The following is a 27,067-nucleotide window of genomic DNA, read 5'->3' as shown; positions in this document are numbered from 1 at the left end:
GTCTACTGCTAAGCTGAAACTTTGAAAAATCATAACCTCCTCATACGAAGTCAGATTTGGGCGTTCTTTTTTTCGAACTTCTCAGTTTAACGAACACTACGAGTTTCGTTTAGATCACTAAGGCTAAAAAGTAGTTTATCGAAAACTCACTTTTTACGACATTCAGCACCGAGCCGGTTTTGTCGTGAAACTTCGACAGGTCATAACTTCTTCGTTATAACTCGGATTTCGGCATTCTTTATATATCCGTAATCCTTGTGACGACCACTACAACTTTCTTAATAGATATCGACTTTATCTAAAATTTAATTTTTGACGCTCATTTTTATTCTTATTTAATTAACTCCTAGTAATTAAGCATAAAACACGTAAAACACATAGAATTCACATAATTCCTTTTTCATTTCTTCAAAATGAGTTACAAAGGTTAACCTAGACTATCACCTTAATATTAATGCGTAGGTTAGAAACACGAGTGTTACAATTCTCTCCCCCTTAGGATGATTCCGTCCCCGGAATCACACATCACCAAACAACTGCGGGTAGCGACTCATCATGTCACTCTCCGTTTCCCAGGTGAGATTTGGTCCATTCGTATGTTTCCAACGCACAAGCACTAAATCAACCATCTTGCGTCGCAACTTCATAGTCTTATGGTCAACTATTGCCTCAGGTTCTTCAATCAACCTTTTGTTTTCATCCACCTTTAACTCAGAAATCGGAATTATGTCGGGCACATCTCCCGTGAACTTCCTCAAATAACACACATGAAATGTGTTATGAATACCCTCCAGTTCTTCTGGTAATTCTAGCTTGTAAGCTTGATTCCCTATCCTCTGAAAAACTTTAAATGGTCCAATAAACCTTGGACTCAACTTTCCCCTTTTACCAAATCTTATAAGTCCCTTCCACGGCGAGACTTTAAGTAAAACCGAATCTCCAACTTCGAAGGATATCGGTTGTCTTTTTTTGTCAGCATAGCTCTTTTGTCGATCTTGAGCAGCTAACATCCTCTCCCTTATCACTTTCAACTTTTCAGCAGTTTGATGGACTATTTCAGGTCCCATAAACTGCTTTTCCCCAGCTTCCAGCCAACATGATGGCGTTCGACACTTTTCCCCATAGAAAGCGTGATAAGGTGCCATCTTAATGTTTGAGTGGAAACTATTATTATAGGAAAATTCTACTAGAGGTAAGTGTTCATCCCAGTTACCTTGGAATTCTAGGGTACATGCTCTCAGCATATCCTCCAATGTTTGAATCGTTCGTTCGCTCTGACCATCGGTTTATGGATGGTAAGCTGTACTCAAACACAACTTGGTACCCAATTCCTCTTGTAGACTCCTCCAAAACCTTGAGGTAAAACGGCTGTCACGATCGGATACAATCGTTAACGGAACACCGTGTAGCCTCACAATTTCCTTCACATAAGAATTCGCAAGTTTATCCATAGACCATTTCTCGTTAGCGGCTATGAAATGCGCACTCTTAGTGAAGCGATCAACGACCACCCAAATCATGTCGTGACCGTTCCTTGTTCTGGGTAGTTTAGTCACAAAATCCATGGTAATGTCCTCCCATTTACCCATGGGTACTGGTAAAGGTTCTAAACTCCCATACGGTTTCTGATGTTGTGCCTTAACCCTAGCACAAGTTACACACTCAGCCACATACTTAGCAACATTGAGCTTCATCGTCGGCCACCGGTAATAGGGTTTTAGGTCCCTATACATTTTCGTATTGCCGGGATGAATCAAGTACATGGTTTTGTGAGCTTCTTCCATCAAAAGACCTCTTACTCCTCCCGTCTTAGGTACCCAAATCCTATCTTTGAATACCTTCAATCCTTGACCGTTTGTATCAAACACCAACGTTTTACCCAAACGTTCCTCCTTCCGGTCATTTTTCTCTAAAGCTTCCTCCTGAGCTTTCTTTATACTTTCCACAATTATAGAGACAACTTCAATCTTCAGCGCTCTTGGCCTTCTCTTTTCAAGATTTACCTTCCGACTGAGAGCATCAGCAACAACATTTGCTTTACCAGGGTGGTAAAGTATCTCACAGTCGTAGTCCTTGAGTAGTTCCAGCCAGCGCCGCTGTCTCATGTTCAATTCCTTCTGATTAAAGAGATATTGAAGACTCTTATGATAAGTGAAAAGTTTACACTTAGTACCATAAAGATAATGCCTCCATATCTTTAAGGCGAATACTACCGCTGCCAACTCCAGATCATGAGTTGGGTAGTTCTTTTCATGCTCTTTCAACTGCCTCGATGCATACGCTATCACTTTATCCCTTTGGGTCAGAACACATCCTAACCCAACTCCAGAGGCATCACTATAAACTGCAAAGTCATCAACTCCTTCAGGTAACGAAAGAATCGGTGCTTCACACAATCTCTTCTTTAACTTCTCAAAGGCTTACTTATGCTTCTCATTCCAAGCATAAGTAGCTCCTTTGTGGGTCAAAGCTGTTAATGGAGTAGCGATCGAAGAAAAGCCTTGGATAAATCGGCGATAATATCCGGCCAATCCTAAAAAGCTTCGAATCTCCGTGGGACTTTTTGGTTGTTCCCACTTCATCACAACTTCAATCTTTGCTGGGTCAACCATTATTCCATCTTGGTTAACCACATGACCCAAAAATTGGACTTCTTGAATCCAAAATTCACATTTGGAGAACTTTGCGTACAACTTCTCCTTTTTCAAAACTTCTAGCACTTCACGCAGATGCTTCTCATGCTCCTGCTTGCTTTTCGAATAGATCAAGATATCATCTATGAATACTATCACGGATTTATCAAGGTATGGTTTACAAACCCTGTTCATCAAATCCATGAAAGCTGTTGGGGCATTGGTTAATCCGAACGACATAACCAAATATTCATAGTGTCCATATCTTGTTCTGAACGCGGTCTTCTCGATATCCTGCTCCCTCACCTTTAGTTGATGGTACCCCGACCTAAGATCGATCTTCGAAAAATAGCTCGATCCTTGCAACTGATCGAACAAGTCATCGATCCTCGGCAACGGGTACTTGTTCTTTATCGTCGCTTTATTCAGCTCTCTGTAATCGATGCACATTCTCATGATCCCGTCTTTCTTCTTTACAAATAGCACAGGGGCTCCCCAGGGTGATGAACTAGGTCGAATGAAACCTTTGTCCAATAACTCCTGAAGTTGTGTCATAAGTTCTTTCATTTCGGTTGGCGCTAATTGATAAGGTGCTTTGGCCATTGGCGTCGTTCCTGGTAACAAGTCGATACGGAATTCTACTTGTAGATCAGGGGGCAATCCGGGAAGATCTTCGGGAAAGACTTCCGGATAATCACACACCACTGGAATATTCTGCACCTCCTTCTTTTCCTTCTGAGCATCGATCACGAATGCTAGATATGATGTACACCCCTTGGCCAAACACTTTCTGGCTTTCATTAAGGAAATGATTCCAGAATTTACTCTGCGTTTGTCTCCATACACCATAAACGACTCTTTCCCTGGCGGGTTTACTTTTACTATCTTCTTTCTACACAATATTTCGACATCATTGGCGCTAAGCCAATCCATTCCTAAAACTATGTCGAAACCATTTAACTCGATAGGCAATAATTCCTCGTGGAACTTATTCCCATCCAAGTCAATGATGATGTTTTTCATACGATAGCTAACAGGTACAAACTTGCCACTAGCAATTTCGACTAATAAAGCATTAACTAGTCTATCAACAGGCAAAGCTAGTTTTCTACCAAATTCATGCGATATAAAGGAGTAATTGGCTCCAGAATCAAACAAAATTTGGGCGGGCAATTCGTTTACGAGAAAGGTACCTGAAGCGACATCGGCTTCTTCTTTCGCAGCTTCGAGTGTCATCTGAAAGGCTCTCGCCTTCGGCTTTGGTGGCAGATTGGGTTTCGCTGCGTCCTTCTTCTTCGGGCAATCCCTCAAAATATGCCCTTCTTCATGGCACCCATGACAGACGTTATTAGTGAAGGTGCAATTATTGGCATAATGCCCTGGCTTTCCACACTTGTAACAAGTGATTTCCACGCTACACTTCCCAGCATGTTTCTTCTTGCACCTGTCACACCATTTGGCTTCGGCTCCTCCTCCGAATTTTCTCGAACCAGACTTCGAGAATTTGTTCTTTTTATTGGAACCTGACGTTCCTTCAAACTTTCTCTTTTCGCCAACTTCAACCTTGCTGGCGGCTCTCCCCTTGATCATATCTTCAACAGACTTGGCAGCCCAGATAGATGCCTCCAAAGTAAGTGCCTGACGTACTGGCACCGCATAGTCCCATGGAAGTCCCTTTGCGTACCTGTCAATTTTCGCCAGCTCATCTGGGACAATACGCAAAGCAAACTCCATTTTGTCTGTGAAGTTATTCGTATACTCGTCAACAGTCATACTCCCCTTCTGCAACGTTAGAAATTGGTTTTCTAACTCAAATACGTTTTGGGCCGAGCAGTACTTGCGCTTAAAGGGCACCAAGAACTCTGCCCAAGTCATTTGCAATGGCTCATTAGGGCTTAGGGTTTTCCCCAATGTGTTCCACCAACGAGCAGCACTACCCCTGAACTGACGTACTGCAAAGGTAGTTTGTAACTTGCCTTGGCAATCACAAGTCATGAAAGCCAACTCCATTTCCGAGATCCAGTCCATAACTCCGACAGGATCTTCTTTTCCAGTGAAGGTCGATGGCTTGCAAGTCATAAAGTCCTTATACTTGCACCCATTTCTCTCCACTCTACCCTCGTGGTTATTCCTCCCAACCACAAGCGGTTCACTATGACCAACCGATCTGCTGTTGTTCCCTTCTTCAGATCGATCGTCATTTAGTTCACGTTGTTCAACAGGAACTGAAGGTTCATCCCTGTTGTTCAGCAACATTTGCCTCAACTCCTCCCTCTGATCAGCCAACATGGTCTGAATCATAGTTCGTACTCCAGCCATAGTGATGGGTTCTGGTGCACCTCCTACTATAGGCACCTGTTCCATCACTTGGGGTTGAGGTTGTTGGTTTGCATTTCCCGCTCCACTTCGAGTTCTTGCCATTACAATCTATATACCGAATAAGGCGAATTTAGGTCTTTATCCTTGTTAGACATGTCAATTCCCTTATCACTCTGAAACGTTTACATGTTAGTTCTAATCTCGTAATCATACGCTTAGAATCCCACACACAAAAGGTTTCCAGATCCGGTCGTCAACAGACCATAGATCCAAACAAATAATGGCATATATGGCAACATATAGCATTTAGCACATAAAGGCATTTTAGGCACCTTTCCTAAAATAAACTAGTGCTCATGTCTAAAATATGGTAGATACTCACCTCACAATCATCACTTAGCATTCTAAGTTTAAGTCTAGAAATCGTAGGATATTTCTTAGTTCGCTTAAACTAATGCTCTGATACCAACTGTGACATCCCCTGATTTCTCGGCCAGAAAAGACCGATTTAATTTATGCTTTTTAAAATAAAATCAGAGAAATGTTTTCAAAAGATGTTGCGGAATTGGTCCCCAAACAACATATGATAAAAGTTTATCAAAACCCTTCTTTAAAAAGGTATATATTTCCCATATATATATAAAAATTCGGGATGTCATGTTCCGATACATATCAAAAGCATAAACAAGACATTATAAGCCTTTCAACAGTTATTTACAACTACTGGCCTATAATCAAAAATCTCTCATCGTCCTCCGACTATGCTCGGGGTCCACTACCTGTAATCATAAAAAGTTGAGTGGGTCAGGCTTGGGAGCCTGGTGAGCATATAGGGTTTTCAGCCCACAATAATAATAACATATTAAGTTCACCAATCAACAATAACCCTGATTACCCATTCCCGTTGTCCTCACTTTACGTCCCTAAACACCTAACACAAGGGACTTAGCCTAAGGAATATCATCGGGTTGGACACTACTGCTAAGGGGATTCCTCAGCCATACATGTCCTAAAGGCAACCATGAGGGGGATTGGAGTACACCAATGAACATTTAGTTCATCAACACCTACAAGTTGCGAACTTGCTAGTGTACCACTGGACTGTCTAGAAAGGTCCGTGATCGTCATCTATACTCCGCTAGGCGACTACAACGATAACACCAACAACAACACCGACACCGAGGCCTCTCATCATTTTTAACACCCACCGACTATTTTGTCCACCCATGTTTTACCCAACATATTTGTAGATAAAATACATATACAGTTTAAAACTTGTATAAAACATCAATTCAACAGTCACCTCAAATAAACAATTAACATATTTACACATAACACGTATTTTAAGGTAAATACTTCATATCTATGTGTAAATTGAAAGTAACTACACACTCACATGATTTGATGATAATCGGGCAGCAATTCGTTTCCTAAAACGTTCGTTTCTAATAAAACCGGGAGTTTTATTGAGAAATCGGGCTCTGCAAAAAGTCGGGCTTCGAAACCGAAAAGATAAATTTTTCCGGGCTTCACGGGCACTTCGTGGCGTATTCCGGGGCTTATAATTGATACCGGGGCTTCGGGGGATGATAATATGAAAGAAATATGGAGAAAGGGGCTAAAAATGACAAGTTTTCAAAATACCCCCGGGAGGTCTCGCACCCCCCTATTTATACGGGCCGAAGCCCCTGATCCAACTGCTGAGAAGAGGCCACGCGTCGCTGATCCGGAGTTCGCAGGGGAAGGCTCGCACGAGGCTCGCACCTGCGAAGGCTTGCTGGCAGCCTCCTACTGGACCGAGGTCTACTGGTCCGAAGTCGTTTCTGGTGGTGGGGTCCGCAGGCGAGGGTGCGCAGATGGCAGCATGTGCGAGGGCCTCGGTGGCAGTTTCTGATTGGACCGCGGACTCGTGACCCATGTGCGAGGCTCGGAGGCTAGGCGGTGCGAGGTTCGGTCCATGTGCGAGCTTCGGATTGGGCCTCCCTTCGGTCGAATCAAAATCCGACACGCAGCCACTGTTCATGCGAGGATGACACAACAATTTCGGACACGTGGCACCTTCTAAGCGAGGGTGACGTGGCAAATCGTGACTATGCGAATTTTCTCGGTTTTTGTGCAAAAACTTCTAAAATCCATAACTTTCGCATACGAGCTCCGTTTTTGACGTTCTTTATATGCACGCGTAGGTAAAATTACGCTCTACAACTTCCGTTTAGACTTCTTTGGCTAATTTTGACTTTAATTTTTATATTATTATTTTTAACAGACCGGGACAGGAAATCCGTTAAAAATTCATAACTTCTTCATCCGACGTCGTTTTCATCAGACTTTTTACCGTTCTGCTACTATTTACGAGACCTTCGATTCTCGTTTAGGTCGTGTCGGCTAAAAATCACTCGATCTAAAATTTGAGTTTTTAGCTGTCTACTGCTAAGCTGAAACTTTGAAAAATCATAACTTCCTCATACGAAGTCAGATTTGGGTGTTCTTTCTATCGAACTTCTCGGTTTAACGAACACTACGAGTTTCGTTTAGATCACTAAGGCTAAAAATTAGTTTATCGAAAACTCACTTTTTACGACATTCAGCACCGAGCCGATTTTGTCGTGAAACTTCGACAGGTCATAACTTCTTCGTTATAACTCGGATTTCGGCATTCTTTATATATCCGTATTCCTTGTCACGACCACTACAACTTTCTTAATAGATATCGGCTTTATCTAAAATTTAATTTTTGACGCTCATTTTTATTCTTATTTAATTAACTCCTAGTAATTAAGCATAAAACACATAAAACACATAGAATTCACATAATTGCTTTTTCATTTCTTCAAAATGAGTTACAAAGGTTAACCTAGACTATCACCTTAATATTAATGCCTAGGCTAGAAACACGAGTGTTACAGTTTATTAGACCGAGTAGTTTGATGTGGGGAGCACCGATTTTTTTCGTCAAGAAGATAGATGGGTCACACCGGATGTGCATTGATTACTGGATGTTAAAAAAGTTGACGGTGAAGAACCATTATCCCCTTCCACAGATTGATGACCTCTTCGATGGTCATTACGAGTTCGTGGTGATGCTGTTTGGGCTCACCAATGCGCCTGCAACCTTTATGAATTTGATGAATCGGGTATGATTGTCGATGCTCGATCGATCAGTTATTGTTTTATTGATGATATCTTGGTATATTCCAAGACCAGGTATCAGCATGAGGAGCACCTTCGAGAGCTTCTAGGAGTTTTGAGGTGAGTTCGGCTGTATAAAATGTTCTCGAAGTGTGAGTTTTGATTACGAGAGGTCCAGATCTTGGGGCATCTCATTAACCATAATGGGATTTTGGTCGATCCTACCAAGATCGAGGTTGTGATGCAGTGGGAGGTTTCAAAGTCTCCCTCGAAGATCAGGAGTTTCTTGGGTTTAGCAGGGTATTATCGTAGATTTATTTAGGACTTCTCTAAGATTGTGGTACCCCTCACTTGTCTGACGAGGAAGGGCGTGGATTTCAGTTAGGGGCCTGAGCAGCAGGTTGCATTCTAGACAATACGATAAAAGTTGTGTGAGGCCCCAGTGTTGACCCTCCCTGAGGGTGTTGAGGATTTTGTGGTATTTTGTGATGCATCCATCACCGGCCTAGGGGCAGTTCTTATGCAGCGAGGGAGGATTATTGCTTATGCTTCTCAGCAGATGAAGCCGCATGAGGGTCGTTATTCGACTCATGATTTGGAGTTGGGAGAAGTGGTGTTTGCTCTCAAGATTTGGCGGCATTATTTGTATGGGGTCCGGTATACTATCTACATGGATCATAAGAATTTGAGATATCTCATTGATCATCCGAATCTGAATATGAGATAGCATAGGTGGCTTGACGTGATCAAGGATTATGACTGTGAGATTCTATATCACCCAGGGAAAGCGAATGAGGTCGCCGATGCTTTAAGCCGCAAGACAGCTAGTTCTGCTATTGAGGGCCTATGTACGAGGATTTTAATTGATTCGCCATTTTTGGATTTGATTAGGGAGGCTCGGGTTGAGGGAGTCAAGAAGGAAAATTGGAAACCGGAGAGACTCAGGGGTGAGATTGACAGGTTTGCTACTGACAGTCGTGGATTATTGACCCGTTATGGACGGGTTTATGTGACAAATTTTGGTGGGATCAGGCGTATTGTGCTAGCAGAGGCGCACAAGTCCAGGTTTTCAATACACCCATAGAGCCACCAATATGTACCGGGATTTGAGACTTAGTTACTGGTGGACGTGCATGAATAGAGAGATAGAATGGTATGTTGAGAGGTGCTTGACATGTTGGATGGTCAAGGCCGAACACAAGAGGCTGCATGGCAAGTTGCAGCCATTGGAGTTTCCCATGTGGAAATAGGAACATATTACTATGGATTTCATCACCAAGTAACCATGGATGGCTAAGGGATTCGACGCGATATGGGTTATTGTGGACCGTACGACCAAGAGCGCTCACTTTCTAGCCATTCGAGAGAGTTCTTGGGCCGAGAAATCGACCAAATTGTACATGCGCGAAATTGTTGCTCGACATGGTATTACAATCTCCATTGTATCTGATCAGGATTTTTGGTTCACATCTTATTTTTGGCAGAAGTTCCACGAGGAACTGGGTACGAGGTTGCATCTTAGCACTGCTTATCATCTGCAGACTGACGGTCAGAGTAAGCAAACCATTCAGACACTCGAGCACATGTTGAGAGCTTGTGTCATAGACTTTGGTGGGATTTGGCACTCCTACCTTCCCTTAGTTGAGTTTTCTTAAAACAGCCGTTATCACTCTAGTATTGGCGCGTCTCCATTCGAGCTTCTCTATGGGAGGAAGTGTCGTACTCGAGTTTTATGGGGAGAGATTGGTCATAGAGTCATGGGAAAGACTGAGGTAGTCCTTTAGACGACATATCTTATTCAGCAGATTAGACAGAGATTTCAGACAGCTCAGAGGTGGCAGAAGAGTTATACCGACAAGCGTCGATCTGAGTTGGAGTTTCAGGTTGATGACATGATTTTGCTGAAGGTGTCACCCTGGAAGGGTGTTATATGCTACAGGAAGATGGGCAAGTTGGGGCCCCAATATATTGGGCCATTTCGAGTGATATCTAGGGTTGGAAAGGTAGCTTACAGATTGGATTTTCCTAAGGAGCTTAGTCATATTCACAACACCTTTCATGTATCTCAGCTTAAGAAATATGTGGTTGATGATTCAGCGGTTGTTCCTATGGATAATATCCAGGTTGATGACCGCTTGAACTATGTTGAGAGACCAGTGGTGATTTTGGATCAGAAGACGAAGGCCTTGCATAACAAGGTGGTGTACTTGGTCAAGGTTCTGTGGCAGCATCAGAAGGGTTCTGAATGGAGGTGGGAACCCGAGTCAAAGATGAGTGAGCATTACCCTATGTTGTTCACAGTAGCGGACTTTGAGGATGAATTTTAGATCAAGTGGGGGAGAATTATAACATCTTGATATTGAGGTATTTTCATTTTAAACCCTAAGTATGAGAATTTATTTCATTTCAGACCATAGATGTGAATTAATTGCGAAACTAGAACAAAATGGCATTTTTGTAATTTTGGGAGCTGGGTACGTACGTTGGGCATTCCCGTAGGAACGTTGGGCATAAGTTGGTAGAGTGCAAACCCTAATTTATAGGGTTTGGACCCTATTTAAGCATCCTTAAGTCCCCAACCTGCATTCTTTCATCAGCCTCCAACCTACTTTCATACCCAAGCAAACCCTAATCCATTCTAGAGTATTCTTAAGCATTTTGTGTGTGTTTTGGAAACCTTGAAGGAGAAAATAAGAAGAGAGTATCATCTTATATGAGTGGCACTCTTTGGATCCAGAATAGCAACATCATTTGACATCATTTAGAGGTAAAAAACTATGAACTTGATTAAGAGTTGTTTAAATCTTGTTTAGTTATGAAATGGTATTCTTTTGGTCCTATAAGCTTTGTATTATGAGTATAGTTTACTATAATCCATATAAGTTGTCCTTTCAGGCGTTTTGGAGCATCGAGAAGCATAAAAGTTTAATCTTGGTTGTTAGATTCCTTCCATGCATGAGTTACAAGGTCTGAATGGGTTAAGTAGTAAGGGTTATTGTGTTTGGGCACGTAATGTCCATGAAAGACCATAAAGTTGTAAACTTTATGGTTATGGACGTTATTTTAAGGTTAGATCTAGAATATGGACAAAAGAGCTTAAGGATTAAGCTCTTAATAAGAAAGGAAAGAAGTACGTCCCCAATGTTGGGCGTAGCCCAGGAACGCTTAGCGTTTATGGTCAACTCATCCCGTTTTGGTCAATGCTCGTGTACGCCAAGAATACAAGCTGATTACACTGGGCGTACTCAGCTGTGTTTACCAAGTTTGACTTTTTGAATTTGACCTGTTTTGACCAAGTTTGACATAAGGGTATTTTGGGTATTTTGAGTGGTATTTGAGACTGGTCATTATTTGATGAATAGGTTACCGTTTGAGCTGATATTCGGAGTTGTGTCCTGTTCAACGATCTTTTTCAGACTGAGATGTAAGTTTTCCTCGTTGTACTTGTGGGCCGAAGGCACCAAGGCCAGCCTATTGGACTTCTATCCTGATATATACTAATTGATGATATGCTGAGTATGTGGTAGATCTGCATGATTGTATGATTGTTGCTGATATGCGTTAGGCTGGTAGATCTGTAGGACTACCTGTGATTTTTGTATGTATAATTATTTGTCTGCTGAATATGCCTGTTATTTGTTATATGTTGACATGTTATGTTGGGGTTGAGACTACTGCTTTGTGTTGTTGGTGAATAGACTGGGGCAATCCAACCGGGAAGTTGTAGGCCTGGGTAATCCAACTGGGAGGTTGCGGGCCCATTACGTGACATGCATGGCAATCCAACCGAGAGGTTGTGGGCCATGGTAAGCGAACTGGGACGTTGTGGACCCAACATGTAGGATTGTATATGTTATGTGTTGTGTGGTGGTACATTGGGGGGGGGGGGGGGAACTCACTAAGCTTAGGCTTACAGTTTCAGCTTATGGCTTCAGGTACTTCAAATGATCGTGCCAAGGTGAAGGCATGATTGTGCACATCCTTCGGTTTGATGTTATTTGGATTTTGGGATACTCTGGTTACTTAAATACACTTTTGAAACAATGGTTTTGTAAACAATTATGGCTTTGGGTTGTTTTTGAAAAGTTAAAAGTTATTGTGATTTTTTGGATGTTACAAGTTGGTATCAGAGCCTTGGTTTGAGAAAAGTGGATGAACATTCATGTGAATCCATAATCAAACTACGGAAGTGAAAAAGTTTAAAAAAAAATTGTTTTCAAAATTGTTTTCAAAAGTAACCAAGGAAGGATGTGATGTGTACGATCAGCTGGAGAAAGAAAGTATACCCCAAGTTACCCCACAGTTATTTGATATGATGTTTATGATAGAACAACATGCTAGTAATAGGACAGGGATCTTCAGCAATTGCATGATGGAATTGTCTGATGTTTGATGCCTGATAGACCAGGGTTACTTCTTGTATGAATTTGACATCATTATTGTATTTTCTTTGTGTATCCATCATAGTTGTACGTGTTAGGGCCAGGATCCTTACGAGATTCTCGATCCTCAGCTACATGAGGATCCCGACTAATTACCGTTATTATTTTTATTTATATTTATAACGGTCATATTTTATCTATAACTAACACGTGTGCAGAAGGAGTCAAGGGAAGACCAATTCTCAACGAAGAATTATCTCAACTATGCTAAAGACCCGGAATACTTGGTCAAATAACGTTCATGAAGCTGGTCGCAGAAGATCCCGAAAATATCGGACATCTTGTTAGCTAGACTAGACTATAAATTGACACTTGTAATCTGCACACAACACATTGTTCTTTAGCTTAAGCTTACTCTAGGGAATTCTTTACTTATTCTTACTAAGAGCTCACTATAATCTTCAATTTTACATCAATAAAATCATCAAGGCATGTAATCATTATCACCTCCCAAGGTTTTATGTCAGAGATCCTGGTAAGGATCAAGGGCTTTCCGTGTAAACCATTGTGTCACTTTCTTTTACCACTTGCTATTACACAATCTGAACATCACAGCCTCTCATTCAATTTGGTTGATTAGTACTTGTGTAATTTTTTACCAAAACAATTTGGCACCCACCGTTGGGCCGTGGTGTTCAAAATCCTTGAAAAAATCATGTCTACTCAACTGATCCTCTCTTCATCCTCTGCTCTTTCCATTCCAACAAAAAACCTACCACCTCCTCCGATTGGACCCACCACTTAGAGAAAAACGCCTCACACTTCCAAGAAAAGTACCCCCTTAATCACTAATCCTGGAAGTTTGGGATCCTCAAGGCTCCAGGATCTAATTGCCTCAGTCACTACTGCAGAACTTTTCGCTATGATGAGGAAAATTACGCAACAGGTGACCCAACATCAGGAGGAGAATAGAGCACTACTCAAAGAAGTGGAGAGGATGAATGCGGAATTTCAGAAATCCCACGAAACAACACCCACAGTTGTGCAACCAAGGATCCTGGACTTCAATAATGCAAGATCCTCAGAAAAACGCCAGAGGGACGCGATTCCTACCATTGTGGCGTTACCCTAGGGAGTAACTATGGACCACCGAGCATCCATGATAAATGATCTCAATGAGCCTTTCAACACTCCTAGAAACCTTGATTCTAGTAAGTTCTAAAACAACAATTGTCACACCCCCAAACCAAGGATGGCGGAAACGTCCGGGGGTGGAGGACTTCATGTATAGTATCATAACAACAATTTTAATAGTGATCAAAGTAAACACAACCAACATAAATATAATTGAAAAAGTTACATAATAGTATATGTTTACATGTTTCCAAATCAATTACATTATGTTGACAAAAATGAAATGTTTGACGCCTTAACGTCCCATCCTCAAAAGCGCTTGTTTACCTGTTTATTTATTCCCTGAGAATACAAGTAGTTTGAAAGAGTGTCAACAATTAAGTTGGTGAGTTCATAAGCTTTTGAATGTAGTGATGAAAGCCTTTTCCTTTCTAAAAGTAATGTTTGTTCCAGAAAAATCCAATATTTTCCTTAGAGTGTGAATTGCAGCCTTAAATCCAAAGACCAAAATGTACAAGTAATTTCCATACTTATAGTAAAACAATGCAAGTTTAAATTGACATAAACTCGTTTGATTTAATGAAATTCGCATAATTCCTATGAGTTGTTAATACTTTATGTGAGTTATTATAACCATACTATGACTTAGATGGCCTGAAACGACGTTCTTCAGGCGTCGGAACTGTTATGACATTTGTCACCCGTAGACCTCGAGGTCCTACTGTAGCTAGCAGCAAGGTGTGGGGTGTCAATCCCAATATATATCTATACACAACTATCACGCTCTCCCTCAAAGAGACTCTGGTTACAATACATGACTTATAGTGCATTACTTGAAAAGTAACATGAAGCGAATGTCTCACAATTTAGTCATTAACGGATTTACGTGTGGTGAATGAAAACCCTTTTTGTGTAAATGAAACCTCTAGTAATGAACTTGTTGTGTAGTGCATCATACACTATACCTATTATAGTTTATCAAATGATAGTAGTAGTAGTGAACATAAACTATATTTACAATAGTTTATTAAAATGTTTGAATGCAATGGATATGAACTTTGTTTATTTTAAATAAATTACCATCTTTGTGGAGGTAAAAATCCATTTGTTTTCTGTTGTATATCTATTTACTAAGACAAAATGACATATAATATAACACATATATGCACATAATGATACACACCTTGCTCAACAAGTTACAAGGTGTGAATGAATAGATAACATTTTTCTAGTGTTAACATTTCTATTCCTGTTCTTAGAAGATTTATAGAAAAATCATCAAAAGTCCAAATCAGAATCTGTAAATTCTGAGAGTTTGGAAAATGTGTCTAATTTGTTCATAAATTTTATTATGATTTTTAGTGACTTCCCACTTGTGTGAAAAAGCCCATATTCACAGACTGGTCCGGATTTGTTCTTGAAATGATAGGCAGTTTTGTAAAAATCACCATAAATTGTAGAAAAATAGTTTGGTGATGTGCAAATAGTAATTTTAAAGGTATGAACCTGAACTATTTGCACCTAATACAGTTTTGAAAACTAAAATGCTTAAGTTGACCAAAACAGTCCGTGAATGGAGTTAAACTTTTCTGATGAAAGCTATGGGGTAAGTTTAGTTGTGTTCTTGGTGTTTTAACTTGTATCCCCCCCCTTAAAACTTAAGAAAAACATGAAAATATGGGGGTATGAACTCACCAACTTAATTGTTGACACTCTTTCAAACTACTTGTATTCTCAGGGAATAAATAAACAGGTAAACAAGCACTTTTGAGGATGGGACGTTAAGGCGTCAAACATTTCATTTTTGTCAACATAATGTAATTGATTTGGAAACATGTAAACATATACTATTATGTAACTTTTTCAATTATATTTATGTTGGTTGTGTTTACTTTGATCACTATTAAAATTGTTGTTATGATACTATACATGAAGTTCTCCACCCCCGGACGTTTCCGCCATCCTTGGTTTGGGGGTGTGACAGATTGGTATCAGAGCAATGTTTATAGTGAACTAAGTATATCGAACCACATAAGATATACAAACTATAAACACATTTGGGACTTAAGTCTCTGATTTAAAAATTTTCAAATTACTATACTTTTAGAAAGTAAACGGTTTCTTGTTATAAGTATAAGTACATACATGCATACCGGTTTAGTGCCACGTCTAAGGAAAACACAAAAATTAAAAAATATAAGAGTTGTGCAATGTGAATATGCCCTGGGATATGCAATCAATTCTGGGAGGAATATAGCATGATCAACTATATTCGTCCGAGAAGTGACTTGCATATATTGGGGGATAGTAGTAGTGGACAACAAATTTGACAACCTAACATCACCCTATAACGAATGCACTAAGAACCAAACATGACATTTAAAAGTACTATAGGAGTATTTTGTAAATTTATAATTCGACATTCTAGATTCATTTCATATCTCTTACACCTCTATTCTCGTACAGACAACATGGCGGGATTCCATCTACCTGGAGACCCTTACTTCCCTAATGAGGGAAACGCTGGATGGCTCGAGGCAGAACCCGAGGAGATGATCGAGGAGGATCCTGAGGAAGACCCCGAAGAGGTTGAGGAAGAAGAGGAACCCAAGGAGGAAGAGGAAATGGGGGACGAAGAAGAAGAAGAAGAGCCAGAGGAGGAAGTCATTAACCCTCCTTACATCTCCAGGGTGCTTGCGAACCGTTTTGGCTACAACGGGCCCGAACCCCGTTGGGCAACAGTGATCGAGCGATGGAGCCTTCAGCAACGACAACGATCACCATTTGGCGATCAACGAGGTTACTACGACCTCAGCCACGGGGGACCGGCTGACAGAGCACTTCTAGTCATGACTCAACAGATAACTAACGTCGATGATCGCGGTAGAGCGACGACGGACCTAATTCGGGAGCTGAGTGCAAATATAGAAGCTACTACTACCCGCACCAGAGACCTAGAGAGAGACTCTTACTTCAGGGACCAACTCATCAAGGACCTTCTTGCCGCTCGAGCAGAAGCAAGGGAATATCAAGAAAAGTACTCGGCACTCGAGGAAAGAGTGGTTACAGCCGAGCGACGATTGGCCGAACTCCAGGGCGCATCGACCTCGTCCCAAGCACCACCAGGGACTGATTATCGTGAGTAGAACTCATGCTACTCGCACGTCCTTGTAGAGTAGGTTTATGAGTATGTGTTGGTGCTACTCTTTTTGCATGTAAGCTAACCCTGCGATTAAGTGATTACACTACTCAAGGGGCTATGTTATGCCAAAATTTTCCGTTACATTGATGTAGACCTGCTTAAAGGTCAAATTCTACTAAACAATATGTATCCAATTATATCAATGAAATTGGCATGTATTTTTTTTCATTGCGAGTTTCTGATAAATCTCATAGCATGACAGTGCAAACACTTTGCTTTCGGTGTTTCTGAGATTCTTAATGTGCACCTCCTGGTTAATTGTAACTATGAGACTATCGACTTAGAAATGGTGAGTCCGCCTTAGGTCCTGTTCCTTGTTTGGTTGTGGACTTAGGATAAACTCATTAAGTTCAACGGCCTATTGGACCGTGATTACAAATAACTGGTGTGCATCGAGTGATCTTAGGAAGGGACCAGGCATGATCAAAGATTATAGAATTACGTTTGGGTCACTACTAAATTCAGGGAGTTTGAGCGCATGAACTTTCATCATAAATCACTTCTGAATGTTTTAAGTCGGGACATATAACAAATAATCAAATACAATAAACTCTGACTTGTCATTACAATTGAAGACTTACCAACTTTTCGTCTTTATAACTTTTGACAGAGCTATGCCGCCAAGGAAAAGACCCAGACCTTCCGGCAGCACAGCACCACCTCCTCCGCCGCCACCTACACAGTTTGATTTCGTGATGTTCCAGGCTGCAGTAACAGCAGTCGTGGCAGCCGCAATGTCGCAGATAGGTACAAACGGTGCTGGTGGTTCAGGATCTGGTGCTACGCACTCTAACCACGGGGACAGTACGGGGTGTACAAAATAGTGTTCTTACAAAGACTTCACGAATGGAAAACCTGATTTTTTTAATGGAAGTGGGGGAGTGGTCACACTAATTCAATGGTTAGAGAGGACTGAAGCAGTTTTCGAAATATGTGCTTGTCCCAAAACGAGCAAAGTCAAGTATGCGGCATTCACTTTCACCGGTAAAGCTCTCACTTGGTGGAATGGCCGAGTTAAGTCACTTACTCCTGCAGTGGCTAACTCTATAAGCTGGGAGGACTTGAAAGCTTTGATGCTTAAGGAGTATTTCCCGAGGGGCAAAGTGTAAAAACTTGAAGAAGAACTCTGGAACCTCAAGATGTCGGGCACAGACCTTGAAACTTATACTACCCGATTCAATGACCTCGCACTCCTCTGCCCAGCAATGGTCACTCCAGAAGAGAAGAAGGTGGAACGATACCTCTGGGGGCTATCATCCCATGATCAAGCTATCGACCATAGAGCCAGCCACGGAATTGGCACAACAACTTATCGACCATAGAGCCAGCCACGGTACTGTTACTACCACCCATGATCAAGCTAAGGAATTGGCACAACAACTTATCGACCATAGAGCCAGCCACGGTACTGTTACTACCACCTATGATCAAGCTAACGGGGGGAGCAATAAAAGAAAATTATGGAACAACAAAAAGAAGCAGTCGGTGCCAGACTCCTCCAAAAAGCAACAAACAGTTGCTGTCCGTGCTGCCACTACTCCTGCCACTCCAGCACCACAGAGGCAATATGCTGGAAACCTTCCCAAGTGCAACAAGTGTAATTTCCACCACACCGGTGCTTGTCGGGAAATGTTGTAGAGACCCATTTTTATAACGAACGGTGAGTGCGGAAGAAGGATATCTCGAGATTAATCATGTTTTTGGAAGTATGAACACGAAGAACATATTATGAGTTCATAAGAAAAGACTAAGAACAAAGAGAGAATAATATATTTCATGAAGAACATGGTGGGAGAGAAACTCTCCCTGGGTGGGAGAACCCACCAACTTTCTCTCTCTCTAGGATTACATTGTAAGAAAAGTAATCTCTAATCTAAGAAAAGAAATGAGCTAGCTAAAGTAATAAATGACCAACTCTCCCTTTATATAGGAGGGAGAGTATTTACACCACAAAATACAATAAAGGGAAAATACAACCTAATAAACACTCATTATTTGTGGAGCATTTCCATGCACCAACATTCTCTCCCTAAATGCTTACAAATGATGAGAGATCCAATAAGTGATACAAGGCTATAATACAATAATCCGACTAGCAAGTGTGGTAATAAAATGAAATCAAGTGCTGAAATGTCTCTGAAACTCTGAAGTGTCTGTGAAGTCTGAAACTGGCCATGAATCTCTAACAATGAAGGTCTTCGGCTTCAAAGCACAACCAATGAAGCAGAGAAAAAAAATAAGATCCAAATCTTCAAACCAGTCATAATCACCCGAAGAAGGAGGTCACCATGAGCAAGTAGAAGATCCAATAAAAGAAACACTTCGGCTTCAAATGTCTGAAAAACATCTCGAGTTCTCGAATCATAATACATCGAAATTCTTCAAAGAATAACCTGCTAAAAATGTGAAGCATCCATAAAAGGAAGTCCGGATAAAAATAATGTGAGTCCAAAAATATGGTCTAGCAATGCCGAAAATTTGATCCAAGGACCAAAAATAAGTGCCACGTCGCATTGCCAAAATAATCTTCGTCTTCAACATATCACAAATCCAAACTCGTGAAACCATAAGATCTGAACCGGATGCGAACACAAAATCATCCTATGGTAGAGTCCGAATAATAAATAATTTGAATCGGAAAACATCGAGTAATGCCAAAAAATTTGATCCGTAAAGACCAAAAAGAAGTGTCACATCGCATCACTAAATAAATAATCGTCTTCAGAAGTCTTCAAAATCCAAACTCAAACAATCATAATAACCAAATCCGGATAATATTCTCTCCCTATTTTTGATAACCAATGACCGGATATCAAAAATCAACAAATCATCGGATGGAGAGTGTCAGATACCAAGAGCTAATAGAGAAGCTCTCCCTAGATGTATGAAGGGTCTCGATAAGAAACGAGACAGAGTAAAAGAGATACTCTTGCGGTCATGAGGAGGCGGGTGACATAGTTGCTGAAGCTGTGCTGAGAATAATCTGTTGTGCCAAAAATATATCCAAATATCCAAACTGCGGTGCCGGAACACTTGAAGTGGTCTTCAATAGAGAATAAAGTTCACATGCTCAAGATACATGATTCGTCAACCAAAAATCAAGAGCGACAAGTCATAAAATCTCATAAAGTGAAGAATGCGAAACAACTTTGTTGATCAATCGCCGTTGCAGTGCAAGCATCACCAAAAATAATATGAAGTCCGACTGCGGTAGGAGTATTCTTCCAATAATAACCGGCATGAAATTAACCAATGTGACAATCCAAGGGTGCGGTTGTGGCAAAAATTGGTGTTAAATAAAATAATTGGTGTAAAAAAATAATTGGTTTTAATAAAAAAAATGGCTAAATAAAAATAATTGGCTAAAATAAAAAAAATTGGTGTTAAAAAATAATAATTGGCTTTAATAAAAAAATGGCTAAATAAAAATAATTGGCTAAAATAAAAAAATTGGTGTTAAAAAAATAATTGGCTAAATAAAAAAAATTGGTGTAAAAAAAATTTAATTAAAAAAAATAATGCAGAAAAAAAATCTGAATAATAAAAAAATAATTCTAGAAAAAAAGGGGTTTTAAAAAAAGGAAGGGGAAAAAAAAGGGGGGGAGGGGAGGAAAAAAAGGAGGAAAGGAGGGGGAGGAGGAGGAAGAAGGAAGAAGAGAGGGGAGGAGGGGAGGGGCTGAAGGAGGGTGGAGAAGGGAGGCGGGAAGGTCTGGTCGAAGGAAGGAGGAGGGTGCTGATAGAGGATGGTTGCGGGTGTAGTAGCTTGCGGATGAGAGGAGATGGTTTGGGTGGGAGGTGATTGCGGTAGGAGGTGACTGCGGGTGAGAGAGGTGATTTGGGTGGGAGGTGGTTGCGGTAGGAGGTGACTGCGGGTGAGAGAGGTGATTTGGGTGGGAGGTGGTTGCGGTAGGAGTGATTGCGGATCAGAGGGGAAGGTGGGGTTCTTGGGTGCGGATGGAAGGGTCTGGGTGCGGATGGGGCTGGCTGCAGTAGGCGATGCGATACAAGGGAGGTAAGCTAGCCGCGGTTCGAGACTGCAGTGGAGCGCCTGCGGTCCGAACCAAGATAGAAGACTGCGGTGCGAGAACCTCGGTCCGAGGCTGCGGTCCAAGCGAAGTCTATTGCGGTCCGAACCGGAGAAGGAGCACTGCGGTCCGAGGGGAGTCCGCATGAGGAAAATTCGGTCAGCAGGTTGCGGTCAGCAGGGAAGGGAAAGGAAGGCTGCGGTCCAAGGCCTGAGAGGGGCTGCGGACCAATGGCTAAGAAGGGCTGCGGGTAGGCTTCTAAGGGGACTCCGGTAGGCAGTTTTTGGCTGCGGTCCGGGGGGCTGAGAGGGGCTGAACAGGTGACGAAAAGTGCTATTTTTTTCTTGAAAAATGGTACCGCAAAGGCCATTTATTCGTATTTTAATGAGGGAATCTTTTTATAAAGCATTTTAAGTCAACATGTGGTCTTGGGAAGGCAAAAAGGAAGAGTGTGCAGGGGATTTTAGGGGGACAAAAGGTGATGGGATTTGTCATAGTCACATGGTTTTTGCTTGGGAAGGCAAATAAGAGTGAATTACTCTTTACCCAAAAGAGCAAAAAGGACAAAGTGCTTTATGCAAACACATATTACGTCCATTTTTCCTTCAATTTAAGATTCACAGCAAGAAAATGAGGAATAAAGAACTTCATACCTCAAGAAGATTTTCAAGCTGCTGGGTAAAAAAAAGAGCACCACTTCAAAGAAAATAAGCCCATTAATTGTGTCTTCTCATCCAAGAATAAGATACCTCCTGGAACAATTTCTTCAACATTTTGGAGACCATAAAAATAATTTCTTCTCCCATTTTTTGTACACTTCTTCAACAGAAAAGTAATAAGAACAGGAAGAACATCAATTTTCCAGCAATAATAGAACGATCAGCAGCAGCAACTTTTAATTTTGCTAAGATAGAATCACCCGAAAGATAGAAATAAGAAAGAACATCATAAAAAAAATTCCGGTTTGCAACCCGAAAAAAAAAATTTCTTGCAGAAACACGGAAAAATCACAAGATAATCACCGAACGGGAGTCGTTCCCTTGAAATAATCGTGAGATCTTCAAGGTACGGCTCTGATACCAATTGTAGAGACCCATTTTTATAACGAACGGTGAGTGCGGAAGAAGGATATCTCGAGATTAATCGTGTTTTTGGAAGTATGAACACGAAGAACATATTATGAGTTCATAAGAAAAGACTAAGAACAAAGAGAGAATAATATATTTCATGAAGAACATGGTGGGAGAGAAACTCTCCCTGGGTGGGAGAACCCACCAACTTTCTCTCTCTAGAGATTACATTGTGAGAAGTGTATTCTCTAACTAAGGAAAAGATAAGCTAGCTTAAGTAATAAATGACCAACTCTCCCTTTATATAGGAGGGAGAGTATTTACACCACAAAATACAATAAAGGGAAAATACAACCTAATAAACACTCATTATTTGTGGAGCATTTCCATGCACCAACAGTCGAGTTCATCCGGATTTGGTGATTATGACTGGTTTGAAGATTTGGATCTTATTTTTTCTGCTTCATTGGTTGTGCTTTGAAGCCGAAGACCTTCATTTAAGAGATTCATGACCAGTTTCAGACTTCACAGACACCTCAGAGTTTTAGAGACATTTCAGCACTTGATTTCATTTTATTACCACACTTGCTAGTCGGATTACTGTATTATAGCCTTGTATCACTTATTGGATCTCTCATCATTTGTAAGCATTTAGGGAGAGAATGTTGGTGCATGGAAATGCTCCACAAATAATGAGTGTTTATTAGGTTGTATTTTCCCTTTATTGTATTTTGTGGTGTAAATACTCCCCCTCCTATATAAGGGGAGAGTTGGTCATTTATTACTTAAGCTAGCTTATCTTTTCCTTAGTTAGAGAATACACTTCTCACAATGTAATCTCTAGAGAGAGAGAAATTTGGTGGGTTCTCCCACCCAGGGAGAGTTTCTCTCCCACCATGTTCTTCATGAAATATTATTCTCTCTTTGTTCTTAGTCTTTTCTTATGAACTCATAATATGTTCTTCGTGTTCATACTTCCAAAAACACGATTAATCTCGAGATATCCTTCTTCCGCACTCACCGTTCGTTATAAAAATAGGTCTCTACAATGTGTTTTTGTAAGTATGAACACGAAGAACATATTATGAGTTCGTTGAAGAAGACTAAGAACAAGAGAGAATAATCATAATATTGCATGAAGAACATGGTGGGAGAGAAACTCTCCCTGGGTGGGAGAACCCACCAACTTTCTCTCTCTCTAGAGATTACATTGTGAGAAGTGTATTCTCTAACTAAGGAAAAGATAAGCTAGCTTAAGTAATAAATGACCAACTCTCCCTTTATATAGGAGGGAGAGTATTTACACCACAAAATACAATAAAGGGAAAATACAACCTAATAAACACTCATTATTTGTGGAGCATTTCCATGCACCAACAAATGTACTGCAAAAATTGCAACAAGAAAGGGCATATTGCTCGCTTCTGTAGGGCGCCGGCCCAACCAATCACTCAAGTCGCTAATACGGGGGCAAGTCAAGCCTGTTACGGCTGTGGGGAGACAGGACACTTCAAAAGAAACTGCCCAAAGGCACAAACTCCTAATGCTGGTGGCGTGGGGAGAGTCCTGGCTATAGGACATAGAGAAGCAATCAAGGACCCCACGGTGGTTACTGGTACGTTTCTTCTTAATAACTCATATGCATGCATACTCTTCGATAGTGGAGCGGAGAGGAGTTTTGTGAGCCATCAATTCAAACAATTACTTAGACAAGATCCCCAATTACTAAAAGACACATACGTCGTAGAAATGGCAAACGGAAAGGCAGAGCGCACTAGCGATATATACTCAGGGTGTACCCTCACTCTAGACAATCATTCATTTAAAATCGACCTAATGTCGGTAACAATAAAAAGTTTCGACATAATCATCGGTATGGATTGGTTAAGTTCTCATCGTGCCGACATTCTATGTTACGAAAGGGCTGTTCGCCTCAATCTGCCAAGTGGAGAAACCCTTCTCGTCTACGGCGATAAACCCAGTGCAAACTGGCAAATCATCTCTTGCGTCAAGGCTCAAAAGTATCTCCGAAAGGAATACCACGCCTTCTTAGCCCACGTAGTAGATAAGAAACAAGAGATGAGGGATATCAAAGACATTCCAGAGGTGTGCAACTTTCCCGACGTATTCCCAGAAGACCTTCCAGGCGTACCCCTCGCACGGCAAGTCGAATTCCGAATCGACTTGGTCCCCGGAGCTACCCCAGTAGCCAAAGCTCCATACCGCCTAGCGCCGGCATAACTGCAAGAATTGTCCAGTCAATTGAACGAGCTGTTAAGCAAGGGGTTCATCAGGCCGAGCTTTTCACCTTGGGGAGCACCAGTCCTTTTTGTGAAGAAGAAGAAGGACGGATCTTTTCGCATGTGCATCGACTACCGCGAGTTAAATAAGCTTACCATCAAAAACCGATACCCTCTACCCCGAATCGACGACCTCTTCGACCAACTTCAAGGAGCAAGCTACTTTTCAAAAATCGATCTGAGTTCGGGCTACCATCAACTACGAGTTCAAGAAGAAGATATCCCCAAGACAGCCTTCAGAACTCGCTATGGGCACTATGAGTTTGTAGTGATGCCCTTCGGGTTAACAAACGCACCTGCGGTATTCATGGACCTGATGAATCGAGTGTGTCGACCCTACTTAGACAAGTTCGTGATCGTATTCATCGACGACATCTTGGTCTACTCACGAAGCAAGGAAGAGCACCGCCAACACCTGCGACAAGTGTTAGAGACATTGAGAGCTGAGAAGCTTTATGCTAAATTCTCTAAGTGCGAATTCTGGATCCGAGAAGTAGATTTCCTTGGTCATGTGGTCAGTGAGAGGGGGATACATGTGGACCCCTCCAAAATCAAGGCAATCGAGAACTGGTCAGCACCTACAACACCAACGGAAATCCGACAATTCTTGGGGCTTGCTGGATACTACCGAAGATTCATCCAAAACTTCTCCAAGATCGCTAAACCGCTCACCACCTTGACTCAAAAAGGTGTGATGTTTAAATGGGAAGATAAACAAGAAGCTGCCTTCCAAACGTTAAAACAAGCCCTGTGCAGCGCACCAATCCTGTCTCTGCCAGAAGGAACCGAAGACTTTGTAGTCTACTGCGACGCATCAAACCAGGGACTTGGGTGTGTATTAATGCAGCGAGGAAAGGTCATTGCCTATGCGTCGAGGCAATTGAAAACGCACGAGGTCAACTACGCCACGCATGACCTCGAATTGGGAGCAGTAGTGTTCGCCCTAAACATCTAGAGGCACTACCTTTACGGAACAAAGTGTACTGTCTTTACCGATCATAAGAGCCTTCAGCACATTCTCAACCAAAAGGAGCTCAACATGAGGCAAAGACGATGGGTAGAACTACTGAACGATTACGAGTGTGAAATTCGTTATCACCCAGGTAAGGCAAACGTAGTAGCAGATGCCTTAAGTCGAAAGGAATACTCTGGACGTCGAGTAAAGTCATTAACGATGACAATCCATTCACACCTGTCCACACAAATCAAAGAGGCTCAGTTGGAGGCCTTGCAACCGGAAAATGTGACGGGTGAGGCATTAAGAGGAATGGATAAAAACCTAGAAGTCAAAGACGACGGAGTTCGTTACCTCATGAACCGAATCTGGACACCAAAGTTCGGTGGTTTCCGAGACGTCATCATGAACGAAGCACACAAGACTCGATACTCCATCCACCCAGGTTCAGATAAGATGTATTTGGATCTCAAGAAGTTGTACTGGTGGCCAAGCATGAAAGCCGAAATTGCTACCTATGTAGGCAAGTGTTTGACCTACGCCAAGGTCAAAGTAGAATATCAGAAACCCTCAGGACTACTACAACAGCCTGATATAGCTGAGTGGAAGTGGGAACGGATAACCATGGACTTCATAACCAAGCTACCCAAGACCACGGGCGGGCTTGATACCATATGGGTAATCGTAGATAGATTGACCAAATCAGCGCACTTCCTGTCGATAAAAGAAACCGACAAGATGGAGAAACTGACTAGGACGTACATCAAAGAGATTGTACGATTGCATGGCGTGCCAAAATCCATTATCTCAGACAGGGATAGTCGATTTACCTCGCGATTCTGGCAATCACTTCAGAAGTCCTTGGGAACTAGGCTGGACATGAGTACAGCCTATCACCCACAAACCGATGGGCCAAGTGAGAGGACCATTCAGACGCTAGAAGACATGCTTAGGGCGTGTGTGATAGACTTTGGTAAAGCTTGGGATACCTATTTACGACTTGTCGAATTCTCGTACAATAACAGTTATCACACTAGCATCAAGGTTGCACCATTTGAAGCCCTCTATGGCCGCAAGTGCAGGTCACCTCTGTGCTGGGCTGAACTGGGTGACACGCAACTAGCTAAGGGACAAGTCCCTAATAGCACCCTCACTGGCCCGGAGATAATAAGAGAAACTACAGAGAAGATTGTTCAAATCCGAGAACGATTAAAAGCTTCTAGAGACAAACAGAAAAGTTACGCGGATAACAGACGAAAGCCCTTGGAATTCCAGGTTGGGGATCGTGTGCTATTAAAATTCTCACCCTGGAAAGGTTTAATACGTTTCGGCAAACGAGGAAAGCTGAACCCTGGATACATCGGACCATTCGAGATCCTCTCTAGGATTGACCCAGTAGCTTACAAGCTTCGCCTACCACAGGAACTTAATAACGTACATCCTACCTTCCACGTATCGAACTTAAAGAAATGTCTATCCGACTAGACCCTCGTGATACCACTCGACGAAATTGAAATCAACGAGAGTCTCCACTTCGTGGAAGAACCGGTAGAAATATTGGATCGAGAGATCAAAAGAACAAAGCAAAGTCATATTCCCATTGTGAAGGTCCGCTGGAACGCTAAGCGAGGACCCGAATTCACCTGGGAACGCGAGGATCAGATGAAACAAAAGTATCCACATCTCTTCCCAAATTCTTGAAGTCCCAGTCAAAAAGCTAATTTTGGGACGAAATTCCTTCTAACGGGGGGATGATGTGACAACCGTCAAATTCTGGTCAAGTCAAAGTCAAATAAAGTCAACAAGTCAAACCGCTCAACTCTACTAACCCTTATATACTAGGGTTCACTTTATGTAATTACTGTACAACTCGCTATTTTAATAAGAAATCATCACTTGAAAAGTTTGTATTTTAGAT

This window comes from Lactuca virosa, chromosome 7, assembly GCF_052849685.1.
Source record: "Lactuca virosa cultivar CGN04683 chromosome 7, Lactuca_virosa_CGN04683_v6, whole genome shotgun sequence".
NCBI lineage: Eukaryota > Viridiplantae > Streptophyta > Magnoliopsida > Asterales > Asteraceae > Lactuca > Lactuca virosa.
Note: the sequence above shows the minus strand (reverse complement) of the source record.